Genomic DNA, 16,436 nt, shown 5'->3' with positions numbered 1-16,436 from the left:
ATTCTGGAAGGATGCAATGAATCGCTAATAAAACCACATATTTGTTAAGCAATCCATGAAGTGAAGGACATGAGGCAGGAGTTGGTAATGCAGGTGAGCTGCGCACAGGTGAGCTGCAAGCAAGCTGCCGGCCAGCTCTGTGGAGGCTCCTTTTATTGACACAATATGCAAACCCAGGCAGATACATTTTGGGCTGTGACCTTTACACATCTTCCAGTCCTGAGATCGTGGGGTGGTACAAAGCTGTTTTGGCGTCTGTTTCCACCACGTCATTTTCCCCTTGCACAGTGTATGACGAAGAAGACAAAGGTCTCAGAGACCACAGACAGGACACCGCAGACTACTGAGATGGCAAAAGGGCAAGAGGGCAAGATGTTCAGACAGCGGTGGCTTTATCTGTGAGGAAGAGTGTGCTCCACACCCAGCGATCATTGCTACAAATCCACTTCCAAATGACTGAAGGAGAGAGGGGGGGGGGAGAGGGAGAGGGCGGGGAGAGGGAGAGAGACAAGCTTGGGGACCAACATTGCCCCATGAAGTCCAGTGGATAGCTTGGCTACAGGAATTATTTCTACATTTGCATCTATACAGTAGTGTTGTTGTTGTTTAGTCGTTTAGTCGTGTCCGACTCTTCGTGACCCCCTGGACCAGAGCACGCCAGGCACTCCTGTCTTCCACTGCCACCCGCAGTTTGGTCAGACTCATGTTTGTAGCTTCGAGAACACCGTCCAACCATCTTGTCCTCTGTCGTCCCCTTCTCCTTGTGCCCTCCATCTTTCCCAACATCAGGGTCTTTTCCAGGGAGTCTTCTCTTCTCATGAGGTGGCCAAAGTCTTGGAGTCTCAGCTACAGTGGTACCTCGGGTTAAGTACTTAATGCATTCCGGAGGTCCGTTCTTAACCTGCAACTGTTCTTAACCTGAAGCACCACTTTAGCTAATGGGGCCTCCTGCTGCTGCCGCGCCGCCAGAGCACGATTTCTGTTCTCATCCTGAAGCAAGGTTCTTAACCTGAAGCACTATTTCTGGGTTAGCGGAGTCTGTAACCTGAAGCGTATGTAAGCTGAAGCATCTGTAACCCGAGGTACAACTGTACATATGAATTAGCACCTGCAGATGTTGTGCAAGTTGGTGTCCTCTTCTGATCTCTCTCTCTCTCTCTCTCTCTCTCTCTTGCACAGCAGCAACCCTGGGCTACCCCCCAAATATGTGGAATCTATTTGATTTGCAATAATCTGACAGTAAGTGCAACTAAACCTACTCGAGCTAAAACATTCTGTTGAATAATACAGATGTTCGCATGTTGGATTAGGGCCAAGAAGACCAAGGTGAAAAATATACTCCGCTCTGAAGTTTGCCGAGTGACCTTGGGATAGCCAGTCTCTCCCAGGCTAATCTACCTACCTCGCAGGGGTGTTGTGAGGGAAGAAAGATGCGGGGTTGCCTGCTGCGGCTGCCTGGCTTTCCCTGCCGTGACTGAGCAGATCCCGCCTTGTGCCATGAATGCAAACGAAACGGCTGCCTGCAAAAAGTACCCCCCCCCCTCTATTTAGCAGAAACAAAGCACGGACTCGTCCGCTGAGTAGCAGGAGATCTGAATCAGACAGGTGCTCAAGCTTAAAAGCACAGGTGCCAACCTACAAAGGGGCAGGTGTTCCCAGGGAGAAGCCTCGGCGCTGACTACTGCTGATAAGAGGCGCTGGGGAACAGAGCATCAGTCTTCTCATCTCTAGCAGCAATAAGGGCTGCCATGGTGATACATTATACCTTGAAAGCTGGGCCCCATTTGCCAGCAGACTGCTGTGAATACAGGCGAGAGGCGAGGACTTGACAGGTGTGGGCATAGGCGCCCCCTCCGATCCAAACAACTGGGCGCACTCCCATGGCTGCTCTACAGCTGGGGGGAAGCAGCGGGCCATCTTGTCACACTCCTCCCGAGTGGTACCCGGGGCGGCCCACCCCCTCCGCCCTGCCCCCTTCGTACGCCCCTGCCCCTTTGATCTAAACAATCACTTCTGTGCCCCCAGTTCTCTGTACTGACAACATATTTCATTTGCCACATTCCCCTCCACCTCTGTCCTCTCACTGGAGTGTGTTTATTTAACGCAGGGGTCAGCAAACTTTTTCAGCAGGGAGCCAGTACACCGTCCCTCAGACCTTGTGGGGGGCTGGACTATATTTTGGAAAGAAAAAAACATGAACGAATTCCTATGCCCCACAAATAACCCAGAGATGCATTTTAAATAAAAGCACACATTCTACCCATGTAAAAACACCAGGCAGGCCTCACAAATAACCCAGAGATGCATTTTAAATAAAAGCACACATTCGACTCATGTAAAAACACGCTGATTCTCGGACCGTCCGCGGGCCAGATTTAGAAGGTGATTGGGCCAGATCCAGCCCCCGGGCCTTGGTTTGCCTACGCATGATTTAACGCTTAAAGGTTTCTAAATGGTTTTCATATAAGTTCGAAGTAGGACCTGCTCCGAATCCTAGGGCAACGTGGCCTCCAGCCAGGTGAGGTGGCGACAGGCCCCACTCAATTGCCTCTACGGCAACAGAGCCCCCTCTTTGGATATAGAAACAGAGGAGCGCAGAATATGTGCAGCTTGCAGACTTAACATATAGAATAAGAAGAACATACGTCTAGAGAAGATTGGAAAACGCTTATTGAATATATGGGAAATAACTGTGTACAGCTGAAAACACTGGCGGCATTCAGATAAATTCAACAGTGTAAGTAGGTTATGATGGATGTAATAATGGAATATGGAATGGTATAGTTCCTGTAAAATGTGCAGGGATTGATGATATGCAAAATGAACCATGGAAAGAGAAGAAGGGAAGTCATTGATATCTTAAGGATAAGGGGGGGGGGGACTGAAAAGGTGACAATCAGTTGTTTGTCCTGCTTATTCTGCTGCCCAGGTACCACCTGCTGACTTCAAGGTAACTTCAAGGCCTCCTCTGCCCACTTCCTTCCTGCAGGTTCTCTGTAATTAAACCAGACTTTGACCAAACAGCCCTGCAAGGGGAAAGTTATTATTTATCATCCTTGCTATAATTTATGACTCACCCTAAGGTTCCAGGGCAGGTGACAACATCAGCCCCCGCAACTGTCCTGGAAAAAACGAGGCATCTCATTTTTTCTCACGAGAGAACAGTGGTCATTTGGGATGCTGCGATTTCATGCTGTGATTTCCCCCCCAAAAAGGGTTTTAAGGGGGCTGCGATCTCACATGGTGCCCCAAAATGTGTGCTTTTGAGTGCCGTGCCCCCCAAAAGCGCTTTTTTTGGGAGAAATCACGCAAGATCTCACAGCATCCAAAACGGCCGCTGTTCTCTCGCGTGGAAGGGCACAATGGCGCCCTGTCCCATGATGAGGTCACATGCCACCCTATCACGGCTAGTAAGGAAATTAATTAACACAAGTGGGACAAAAACCAATCAGGCAGCCGTCCTCAGAAGCAGGGAGGCAACAAATGAACTTGACGATTCATCAAAGGGCTGAGAAAATGCTAATATTATTCACGAAGTCAAAAAGGCCCAGTGTGGTTCCGCTGTGTTTGAGAGCCTTTGTAATTATTTTGCCATTTAAAACAGAGAAACTGTTTTTCCTCTCCCCGCACGCTTCCTTTTTCATCCCCAATCTCTGTCATGTACAAATGTTGCACGCAGAGAGCTCAGCAAAGAGCTACATGGAGCCACTTGGGGCTTAGGTTCAGGGGAAGGCTGGCTGGCTGGATGATACAGAATAACTTTGCTCCAATTTGGATGTGTTCCCTCCTCTTCCCTCCCCTTTTAGTGCACAGGTGAGGTCACTCACAGGAGTGTCAATGGCCTTTCCCCAAATTGGTGAGGCTCATTTGACAACAGTGAAAAACAGGGACTTTACTGTCATCGGCCAGGTCCTGCAGAACTCCCTGCCACTGGAGAGTCAGCAGGTGCCTTCTGCTTCGACTTTTGAATGCCTGCTGAAAACTTTTCTATTCTGCCAGGCCTATGCAGTTGAATACTTTCCCCTTCCTCTTCTTCTTCTTCTTCTTCTTCTTCTGTGATCCCTTGTAGCTTCGATAAACACAGTTTTAACAAGGAGTTCATAAGTGCCTGTGGAGGCCAATTCTGGATCCACACGTCCTTCCACAGTGGGGGCACCAGTTTCTGGGTGGGAGTTGACCCTGGTGTGGATTTGCCAAGCGTGCCTTCCTCTTAGCATGTTTCTCCCTTGCGTCCTGAGTTCGAGTGTCTTCAAAGCCCATGACACCTTTGGTAAAGGCTGTTCTCCAGTTGGAGTGCTTGCAGGCTAGTGTTTCTCAATTGTTTGTGTTTATACTACATTTTTAAAGCAGACTCTTCTTAATCTTAACCCCAGTTACTAAGCCTGAGTAGCACCCACCTTTCCAAATCGATGGAGATTCCCTTTCACAACCTGATAAAAAAAAATATTTTAATCATTTGAGTGATTTCTGTAGGATCCAAAATCCCTAGATGGGCTATGACTTCTGGGCAGAAATGACATTCCCAGTTCGTATGCAAAACAGGTGCTGTACACTTGTCCACTGGCATTAATTCAGAATTTGACCTATTAATCATACGCCCTGAAACTCTAACAAATCCATTCATTAATCTGATTAATTCCAGGGTGCCCATTTCAAGTCCGCTAATAAACAGCAGCAAGCTATCTGCATACAGAGATAGTTGAAATCCCACCTTCTCAAAAGCATAAATCTCCCTGCTCTGTCCAATACTGCAAGCTGGTGGTTCCAAACCGAAGCCTAATAAGCCTTGTTCCTCTCTCTAAACTAAATTGGGGGATAATGGAGCATAGGGATCCTGTTTCTGGCCCCGTCCCATGAATGGCAGGTGCAGAGGGGGAAATATGTGCAACATAAGCAAAGCAGATGCAAATCTGCTCAATTTGCCTAATGCATACAGGTGGCAGGGAAGTCACACTTTCTGGGTGCAGAATTTACATTAAAAAACCCCCCAAAAGAGAGGATTACACACTCCACTGGCATGTGGTCTCCACCACTGCCTGTGTGCCGCCCTCCTAAGCTCATCTCTTGGCTGTAAATGCCACATCTCACCCGAAAGCGATCAGCAGACGAGCAGAGCCCTCTCCGAACAAATGCAAAGAGCTAAAAATAGCCAGGTTTTTTCCTCCAAACTCCCCTTCTCTGAAGATAACATGTTTGTGACGATTCGGGTGAGGTCAGACCCCATCTTTCTTTCCTTCTCAGCCACACAGCACTGCAGGGGGACACTTATCTCCCGCCACCAGCCCCCCCCCCCAAGAAAAAGCAAACCCAACCCCTTCCATGTTTGCAGCAGGGCGCTCGCATTGCATTTCCACAGTGCACAGCAGGCGCAAGGAAGCAGCTGCAGCCACGTCGGCTGATGCTCTGAGATCTGAGCCAAAATTGATCCAAAGACATTTCGCGTTTCGTTCTTCCTCCTGCCCGCAACCTAGAACAGGAAGACGACTTGGCAGGCTACAAACACACGCACTCACAAGCCAACGCCGAGGGGCCGAAGTCTCTTAGTGCCCCCCCCCCAATATTTGAAGAGTCTGTCCTCCAAGTTGATAAATTCTTTCAAAACATAACACCATCCTACAGATAAGTGATGAAATACGCCACCCTACCCTGGAAGCTGGTGCTTAGGCAATGCATACAAAATAACAATCAAATAGGCATTCCTGAAACCCATGACTGGAATGTAGGAACGGAGGGGTATATAACCTGTTCCATAGGAACAGACCCAGCAGGAATTTTATGCAATTTGTAGCAGCATTATGTGGGATGTGAAGCAAAGGAGCAGTCAAGTACAACATTCCTAGAGTGAACATGTTTACACATGAGGAGGAGTGTTTGTCCAGCCAGCAAGTAAACTTCCTGTTTCCTTCTGGGCTGGGACAGGCTTCCTCTGCATGTGACTAGAGGTGGGCATGGCCTCACCTGTGCAGGTAACGACAAAAGCACAGGACAGGGCAGCCATCTCTCTCTCTCTCTGACTACATGCATCGAAGAAGCAACATCTGCTTAGCCAAAGATGATCTCTTGGCCTCCAGGCAAGAGAGGACAAAGGGACTGTCTTCATATGAGATAGTTTCCAGGTGTATGTTACTTTTCTAAGCTAAGTCTGGCTTCTGGGATCCGATTGTGAACAGAATGTGAGTGAGTAAGCTCTTTTTATATTTTTATAGAAGACTGTGTCGTGTCTTTTCTTTTATGAGGGAAGAAGGGGAAAATACCAGAACAGTTATTATAGAGGCTTTAGCGAGCCTGAGCAAACGCTTCCGCTGTGAGTTTAAAAGGGGGAATGTTACTCTGCTAAATTGTGAACTTGTTAACACAAGTTGGAAAGGCTATAATCAAACAATATATCCTCTCCTGCATCCCTGAGCATTCCCACACATTATAGGTAAGGTATGTGCACAGTTGTGAAGAGATTGAGGGCCTAGAGCATGGAAGGTAGATAGAGAGTTTATGGGTACATTTTTAATTTTAAAAAAATAGTATAAAAATTGTTTCTTTGAACTGGCCAGCCAAAGGAACTGGCTTAGATGGTTCAGCAGCCTCTTCTGTTAGATTTGAAGCAGGCCCTGGAAGGGACCCACAGTATCATCTAGACAGAACCCCCCCCCCCAAAAAAAAAACCCTCATAAAAATATGCTTTGCTGCTTCCTTGGAACTGCAGCCAACAGCGTGGCAGGATGTCAAAGTCCCAAGAGGGACTGGGGGTGTGCGTGTGGCTGACCTCACAATATAGCATCTTTTGCACTGAGCCATTGTGAAGGATGGTCCCATGCCCAGTCATACAAGCACCTAAACACTATTTGTAAAACGGCTATGCGAATTAGTGGGGTAGGCGGATGTTGCTTTTGGTGCCGGCCACTAGGAGGTGGGCTACCCTAAAGCCAGTGGATGCTTATTCTTGTAGACACAAAGTATGCCTCTCATTTTAATTCAGAAGAAAAACAATGCCATGCTTCATCTCGCTGCCAGCAAATGAAAGACCACAGACAGTCAAATATAAATTGCATCCAAATCCAATTTATTTGCTAGCTTTTGCCGTCATGCATACACAAACGGCAGATCCAAACACATGTCGCCCGGTTCAAAATAAGATCAGAAATTACTTCATGCATATAAAATAAGATTACAAATTTGACTTTTCACTTTTGTGCAGCGTGTATTCTCTCCAAAAAATGAGAGAGAAAAGAATTCATTTAAGAGCACAAACGATGGCACTTGTTACTTTGGGAGGCGTGAACTAACTGAGCTCCTGGCTATGCAAACCACATATTTGCAAGTCATTTCAGGATTACTTGAAGTCATTAGTAAATTTAAAACGTGTCAGCTGGGTCAGGAACAGAGTCTGCTGTCCTGCAGTTGAGGCAGAAAAAGCAAGTTCCCCTAGCAGTTTGATAATCTGAGCTACATTGTTCAGATGAGAGATTCGTTCACTGAGTGCTCCATTTGGCCAATGCCTTTTCTGTCTTGTCCCTTGTCCGTGGGGCTTCAAGGGACCCCTTTGAACAAAGTTCCCCATCTCTTTCCAGATCCTCTGAGGAGTCTGTAGTCCAGTGACCTGAGTCCGGTGGCAGGATTGCCTCCCTGGGGTTCAGAGGGATAAATATAATCAATCAGTTAATTAATAAGGCTTCAGTGCCAGTGGATCCAAATTGGAAGGGAATGGAGAGTGGGTCTATCTCCTCAATTTTGGGGACCCTGCTATAGGACTCCTGGAGGTGAATAAGGTAAAGGTAAAGGTACCCCTGCCCGTACGGGCCAGTCTTGCCAGACTCTAGGGTTGTGCGCTCATCTCACTCTATAGGTCAGGAGCCAGCACTGTCCGCAGACACTTCCGGGTCACGTGGCCAGCGTGACATCGCTGCTCTGGCGAGCCATTGCCACACACGGAAACGCCGTTTACCTTCCCGCTGGTAAGCGGTCCCTATTTATCTACTTGCACCCGGAGGTGCTTTCGAACTGCTAGGTTGGCAGGCGCTGGGACCGAACGACGGGAGCGCACCCCGCCGCGGGGATTCAAACCGCCGACCATGCGATCGGCAAGTCCTAGGCGCTGAGGTTTTACCCACAGCACCACCCGCGTCCCACGGAGGTGAATACACACACACAATTTTCTAATTTACAAAAAGGACTGGTTTTTTTTTTTTGAAAGGTACTTTTAAACATTTTTTTTCCAATTCAAGAGGAGTTCAAAATATGGTCTGAAGCTCAACATCAAAAAACTAAGATCATGGCCACTGGTCCCATCACCTCCTGGCAGATAGAAGGGGAGGAAATGGAGGCAGTGAGAGATTTTACTTTCTTGGGCTCCATGATCACTGCAGATGGTGACAGCAGTCACAAAATTAAAAGACGACTGCTCCTTGGGAGAAAGGCGATGGCAAACCTAGACAGCATCTTAAAAAGCAGAGACATCACCTTGCCAACAAAGGTCTGTATAGTAAAAGCTATGGTTTTCCCGGTAGTGATGCTTTTGAATTCTGGTGCTGGAGGAGACTCTTGAGAGTCCCATGGACTGCAAGAAGATCAAACCTCTCCATTCTTAAGGAAATCAGCCCTGAGTTCTCACGGGAAGGACGGATCCTGAGGCTGAAGCTCCAATACTTTGGCCACCTCATGGGAAGACTCCCTGGAAAAGACCCTGATGTTGGGAAAGATGGAGGGCACAAGGAGAAGGGGACGACAGAGGACGAGATGGTGCGACAGTGTTCTCGAAACTATCAGCATGAGTTTGACCAAACTGTGGGAGGCACTGGAAGACAGGAGTGCCTGGCACTCCTGTTTGTTTCTGCAAACCGCTTTGGAGGGTGACTTTTTTCTAAATGCAAATTGGAAAGGGGGGGGGGGACACACACTAGTGCTGTAGGATGAGACAAAAGTTTTAATTTTCCTTAAAAAGAATAAAGAATAAACCCCGAGTAATTTCCCAATTAGAAAAACAACAACATGGAACAGATAAAGAACACATGACAGGAGGTGGGGGGGGGCGATCGTTTCCCTTTGCATATTTTAATGGCTTCAAAAGTTATTTTAATTTAGTCGTGTATATGAAAGCAAGCGTTCCATGTGGACCTCTTGATATGCAAATGACTGTTCAGCCGGGCCACATGAAAGAGTGCTTCTAATATGACATTTTAAAAAGTCTTCATCTCTCTCTCCCCCCGTCTCCTCTTTTATTTTAAATAGTTTTTCTCAGAAAATAATGGGAGGCAAGAGCTCATGGCTGCTCCCCTTTGTTGCTTGTCCAGCCCTTGCGGTCTTTGTTTGTCTGTCATGGTGGGAGGGGGGGGGTCTTCAAAACAAGATGCCAAATTTGTGTGTGCAAAGACTAATAAATAAATTAATTAATTAATTAATTAATAATAATAATAATAATAATAACAATAATTTTTATTTATACCCCGCCCTCCCCGGCCAGAGCCAGGCTCAGGGCGGCTAACACGAGTAAAATTACAGTAAAAACATAATAGGAAAAAAACCAATTTAAAATGCAGGTTAAAATGCAATTTAAAATGCAGCCTCATTTTAAAAGTAGCCGATAAACAAAGACCATATGGGGAGGGAAACATAAGGGTCAGACTGAGTCCAGACCAAAGTCCTGGTGGAACAGCTCTGTCTTGCCGGCCCTGCGGAAAGATGTCAAGTTCCGCAGGGCCTTGGCTTCTTGGGACAGAGCATTCTATCAGGTCGGGGCCAGTACTGAAAAGGCCCTGGCCCTAGCTGAGACCAGTCTAACCACCTTGCGACTTGGGACCTCCAACGTGGTGTCATTTGTGGACCTTAAGGTCCTCTGTGGGGCATACCAGGAGAGGCGGTCCCATAGGTACTTGTTATATGTACCAGGCCAGCTTCTCACCCAGGGCTCCAGGTTTCCCTTCGCCCCATGACATTGGCAGCGTCTATCACTTGAGGCAGAACGAAAGGGGTTGGCACCTTGAGTGGCACTGCAGAGAACACCAATGATGGATACAGAACGGGAGATTCATAAGGACGTAAGGAGAGCCTGCCGGATCAGCCCAGTGGCCTGTCTAGCCCAGCATCCTGTTCTCACAGTGGTCAGCCATGGTGGGAAACCTGTCAGCAGGATTTGAACACAAGACCAGCACTTTCCGGTCTTGCGGCTTCCAGGAACTGGTTTCCAGAAGCCTTGCTGCCTCCAACCATTAAAGCAGAGCATAACCATTACAGCTAGTAGCCACTGACAGCCTTTTCTTGCAGGAATTTGTCCAATCCTCTTTTGAAGCCATTCAAATTGACAGGCATCACTTCCTCCTGGGGGAGGGACTTCCATAGGTTAACTATTCCACAGGTGTGCAGAAAAGATTCTGAACTGACCCACAGAATTGTGAGCCGATGGCAGCATAAAAAGGTAAAGGTACCCCTGCCCGTACGGGCCAGTCTTTACAGACTCTAGGGTTGTGTGCCCATCTCACTCAAGAGGCCGGGGGCCAGCGCTGTCCGGAGACACTTCCGGGTCACGTGGCCAGCGTGACATCGCTGCTCTAGAGAGCCAGAGCCGCACACGGAACGCCGTTTACCTTCCCGCTAGTAAGCGGTACCTATTTATCTACTTGCACCCGGGGGTGCTTTCGAACTGCTAGGTTGGCAGGCGCTGGGACTGAACAACGGGAGCGCACCCCACCGCGGGGATTTGAACCGCCGACCTTTCGATCGGCAAGCCCTAGGCGCTGAGGCTTTTACCCACAGCGCCACCCGTGTCCCTCATAGCATAGCATAGTGGTTACCGTTTAAGGTATTTTTTTCCTTATATTTTCTTGCACCCTGGGCTTTTATTTTTTAAGGGAAGTATGTATTTTTAATACATAAATAACGCTGGATCTGAAAACCCCCTAGAGACTGCAATCAGCAGAATTAAGCATGTCTTAAAGACTGCGTCTTATATTTACTTCTGAGCAGGCATGTAGTAGGATCGCTCTGTAAATCTCTACCAAGTTTGATGGGGCTGAACAAGGTGCTTAATAGTCCTTAATAGGGTTGTGCCCTAAAATAAACAGATAGGTGCATAATGGGAATGAAATTGCCAGGGCCCTTGGTATTGCTTTTTCTTTTTTTTTTTGAGCTGTAGCTTTTAAACTTTTGTTCAGTCCCGTTTTGTGATTTGAATTTTAATCTCTCCTTGGCTCGAAGCTGACCTCACCCAAAGCTTACCTTAATTAGCTGGCAAGAGGGCTGGACTTCTTTTTGCAAAAGAATCTCTGCTGTTCCTGGAGCAACTTGGTTCTTTCAGAGCGCACTGGTAATTAACAGAAGCAAGATAGTGTGGAATTGGCGGGGGCAGAGGGAGAAAGATACAGTCGTACCTCGGGTTACATACGCTTCAGGTTACAGACTCCGCTAACCCAGAAATAGTACCTCGGTTAAGAACTTTGCTTCAGGATGAGAACAGAAATTGTGCTCCGGCAGCATGGCAGCAAGAGGCCCCATTAGCTAAAGTGGTACCTCAGGTTAAGAACAGTTTCAGGTTAAGTACGGACCTCCGGAACGAATTAAGTACGTAACAAGAGGTACCACTGTATTGTTACCTGCCACCCCAATCTCTGAACAGTGAAGAAACCCCAGGGGTTGCAAGCCCTCACCCCGGGTTTTGCTTGTACTTGAGGGACAATTCCAAAAGATTCCACATGAAAAATGCTTTTGTCCCTGTGGAGATGGTAGTACCGAATCGGGGGCACACGTCCTTCTGGCCTGCACTCTTTACAAAGACTTGAGGAATGAGATTATCACCCCTCTTTCATTGTCCATTCCTGGTTGTCCAGCGCTGCCAACTTGTCCTTTCTCTTGGCAGATGAGCAGGTGACAGCAAAGGTTGCAAGGTTTTTAGCTGGGGCAGTTAGAATAAGACCCAATATGTGACTATTGATTCAAAACCCCCAAATGTATTTTATATAATTGACTTTTTATTTTTTGTACATCGTATTGTTGTTTTATCGCTATGGCCGATGGCTGATGCAAATGAAGATTCAGTCATTCATTCATTTCGGTTTACTTGGAACATCGGTCAGCGGAGACTGCGGTGTCTTCAGGATATATGGTTTTATTTACATATCCATACAACCTGAGCAATGGGACACGGGTGGTGCTGTTGGTTAAACCACAGAGCCTAGGACTTGCCGATCAGAAGGTCGGCGGTTTGAATCCCCACAACAGGGTGAGCTCCCATTGCTCAGTCCCAGCTCCTGCCAACCTAGCAGTTCGAAAGCACCTCAAAGTGCAAGTAGATAAATAGGTACCACTCTGGCGGGAAGGTAAACAGCGTTTCCGTGTGCTGCTCTGGTTTGCCAGAAGCGGCTTAGTCATGCTGGCCACATGACCTGGAAGCTGTACGCTGGCTCCCTCGGCCAATAAAGTGAGATGAGCGCCGCAACCCAGAGTCGTCCACGACTGGACCTAATGGTCAGGGGTCCCTTTACCTTTTTACAACCCGAGCATACGATGGAGGGGCTCGCAGTATTGACACTCTTCACCATTTGTCTCAGTTTTGGATCCAGTGCAGAGCAAGCAGGTCTCCGTGTCTCTAGCTTCCAGGCTGCTTTCACACCAGCTATTATTCTCTTACCTAGCAGCTAGGTGAGAGGGGGAAGGCAAGGCCCACCCCTTAGCTTTGAGGGTCCCATCGCTCAATTGCAGCTCTTGCAACCTGGCTCGTTCTTTGGGGTTGCTGGTGAGGACACACACATGGCCAGTTAAGGTCCTACAAAGAATCTTGTTCGACTTGTTCAGCAATAGGCTCTTCTATGAGATTCTAATCCTCACTGGGTACAGGAGCCCAAGAATTGGAAGGTGCTCAGGGCACCATCCAGACTAACCCCCCCCCCCCAATAAAATACTTCACTTAATTTCCCCCAGCAATGAACCACGCTCATCAGCTAACGATCAGTGTTTTAAATCCTTTTGCGTTGGTGGGATGGAGGCAACCCAAGGGGTGGGGACTATGTAATCCGTCTTAGCTCCTTGCACAAAAGGAATATAAACGTAATAACTGATAATTAATGTATAAATATGGCGAGGAGCCGCAAAGGGCGGGGGAGAAGGTGGGCGTTCAAACGCTGGCTTGAAAAAGATCCAGCCAAAGGTTTGGCCGCTGAAAACATTCTCATTTTCTTCATTTAAAGGTCATCCTGATCTCTTGGATATTTAACGCCAGCAGGAGTGACTTGAAGCTAACAGTGTTTATTTTCCGGCATGGATATTGAGTCAATAGAAATGAAGGCTGCAGATTCTCGCCTGCCTTCCCCAGGCCCGGTCTAATTTATTCCCTGCCTTCCACAAAAGCGTCATGTTCATTAACGTGTTTCAAAATCATGTCAGCTCTTACTGTAGGGAAAAAAACACCTACAATCTCGTCATCTACAAAAAGGGGCCCTTTCGTTGCCTGAATCCCCATGTTAATACCTTTGATGTTCAATTACTCCTAATTAAGATTGCAAGGAGTTCAACGAGGACATCAAATGAGAACTGGGGTAGTGGCGGAGGGAGGGAGGAAGAGGCCCTTGCTTTTCAGCTTTCTTCCATATTTCAACTGCTTTGGGCAAGTTTTCCTTCAGACTGAACAACAGTTTTGTTTTTAAGGAGGTTGGATTCAAATGGAATTATCCTGCTAAAGATGCTCAACACAGCCAACGTCTCGAAGGCTTACGTTTAGCCATTTCCTCTGTCCAAATCCACCTGAGATTTCAAGCAACTGTAGCTTCCCCTCCTAAATAATAATAATAATTTATTATTTATACCCCCCCCCCCCCAATCTGGCTGGGTTTCCCCAGTTGCTCTGGGTGGCTAAAGCATCCTGGGAACTGTAGTTTGCTGTGATTCCTGCATTGATGGAGGTTGGACTAGATGCCTCTGGGGTTACTTGGACCCTACAATTCTACGATTCTACAAGTGCATAAAGTTAGTAGACCACTATTCCCCTTGCAGGGTGACTGTTCTTTGAATTCCCTGGGGAAAGTGACTGGCTGTTAAACCCTCCCTCCCCCAAAAATATTCCCTAGCACTGACCCTGGGTCTGAAGGGTAGCCCCCTTTAACATGAGTAGGGAACAATTTTCATCCTGTGGGGCACATTTCCTTCTGAGCAACTCTGCAGGGCCAGAAGGGAAAGCAGGCGGAGCAATGAAAACTACCGTATTTTTCATGCTGGAATGAAGTTATATGGTTTTAGCAGAAATGTTCCAAAGAATTAAGCAAAAACTGATTGTTAATGGGCCAAAGTGGAAAATTTAAAGTCAGATTGTTACGATAAATCATAGAACAAAAAATTGAGAAAGATGGAAAGGATTTGCTGAAATAGCTAATTGAACTAGAATACAAAAAAGGGAGGTGTGAGGAGGTCGATGAAACAAGTAAATGAAAGGTAAAAATATGGAAATATTGGATCTGTTTTTAAATGTTTTTGTTTTTCTTGTTGTTTTGATGTATTTTTTTTGTTTTTCTTTTTATTTTCGATGTATTGTTTGTTAAATTTTTTATTGTTTTCCCCCTTTTCCCCCCTGTAACTATTAAACTTCTAATAAATATTATTTTAAAAAAAGAAAAAGAAAACTACCGTATTTTTCGCTCTAAAAGACGCACCCGACCATAAGACGCACCTAGTTTTAGAGAACAAGGGGAAAAAAATTCTCTCCCTCTCTGCTTAGCGCCTCTCCAGCAAAGCGGGAGGAGAAACAGAGCCTCTTCCATTTCTCCTCCCGTTTCGCTGAAGGGGTGCTGTGCAGCTCTCCCTCTCTGCGAAGCGCCCCTTCAGCGAAGCGGCAGAAGAAACGGAGCGAAAGCAACGCAAAGCCTCCTGAGCCTTCAGGAGGCTTCGGGCGGCTATCCCTGAAGCCAGGAGAGCAAAAGGGATCGGTGCAAAAGCTGCGCAGCCTGCATTCATTCCATAAGACGCACACACAGTTCCCCTTACTTTTTAGGAGGGGGAAAGTGCGTCTTATAGGGGGGGAAATACGGTAATATTACTTTTATACCATAGTAGGCTATTTTCCATCCCTCTGTGTATTCTTCCCAAACAAGCAAAAGGCATCATCAGAATTTGGACCACAGAACCGTAAAGCTGGAAGGGACCAGGAGAACAATCTAGGTCCAACCCGTTGCAAGGCAGAAAACTTTGACCCAACGTGGGGCTCAAACCCACGACTCTAAGAGTCTCACACTCTGTTGACTGAGTCTAAGGACAATTCTCAGCAGTGGGGTAGCATAGGCAGGGCTATGGGGATGGTTGTGCTGGATGCAAAATTCCTAGGGGCGCAAAATTTAGAAGAGATAGCAATGATAAATAAAAAAGAGCACACCCTCCCCCTTACGGAAAATCTCGCAGTGTTTGTGTGGGCAGACTGCAGAGTGGATTTGGGCGACAACCAGTTGCTAGGGCGCACTCTGCTCAGGCTTTTTAGAAACACACCCACTCCCAACCAATGCCACGTCCCGCTCTCTGTTGTGTTTGATGCCCATGGGTGCTGTGGCTGTCACTCGGGTAATTCGCAATTACCCCTTTGTTACAGCCCAGGGGTTGGCAAGGCTTACCGGGCATGGCCGGATTACTCCCATGGAGATCCTCCATGGGCCGGAGCGGTGCAGTGCAACACCGGAAATCGCATCGGCACATGTCCGCGGCGCCGGAAATTGCTTCTGTGCATGCCCAGTGGCCAAAAACCTCTTCTGTACAGGAGCAATTTTTGGCATCTGGGCATGCGCAGCTGCGATTTCTGGCACTGCAGACATGCGCAGATGTGATTTCCGGCATCTGGGCATGCACAGAAGCGATTTTCGGAGCCGCGGAAGAAAGTCCTCGCGCCTCGCTGTGCTGGTTTAGCGCAGCGCGCAGGGACTCACTGAGTGGGCGGCTTGGTTCAGGGGCGACTTGTGGACTGGATAAACGGCCTCCGTGGGCCGCTTCCGGCCAGTGGGCCTTAGGTTGCTGGCCCAATCTATCGGCGAGCAGTGCCAAGAATATTTGCTCTGTCCCGGATGCTGGCAACCCACGCTCTGCCACTGCTTTCCAGGTAGACAAGACACCTGAAAGGCAAAGCCTGTGGGGGATCTGGGCTGGGAGGTGCTCCGAGGGTCACATGGAGAGGTCAGAAGAGGGAGTTTACAGCCCCCAGGCCTTGCCCACACCCTGCATCTCCTGCTCACACAAGCACTGCCTTCCTTCCGTTTCTCTCTCACCCTGATCTTGGCAAACATCCTTCTGCAGAATAGCACCACCGACTCGCTACCTGTCTTTCCATGGCTGCTGTATGAGCAACAGGGTTTTCCTCCCAATAATCTGTGGTGCAGTCATGACTTCGCATGATGTCTATAGCTGCATTCTGCCCCCCCCCCCAAAAAAAAAACCAGGAGAGGTTTACCATCTAGTGGCACGACGAGAAACTGCTAGATGCTGGA

The sequence above is a fragment of the Podarcis tiliguerta genome (assembly GCF_965153285.1).
Source record: "Podarcis tiliguerta genome assembly, chromosome: 14".
In the NCBI taxonomy this organism is placed as follows: Eukaryota; Metazoa; Chordata; class Lepidosauria; order Squamata; family Lacertidae; genus Podarcis; species Podarcis tiliguerta.
The sequence above is the reverse complement of the archived record's forward strand: the minus strand, read 5'-3'. Positions refer to the sequence as shown.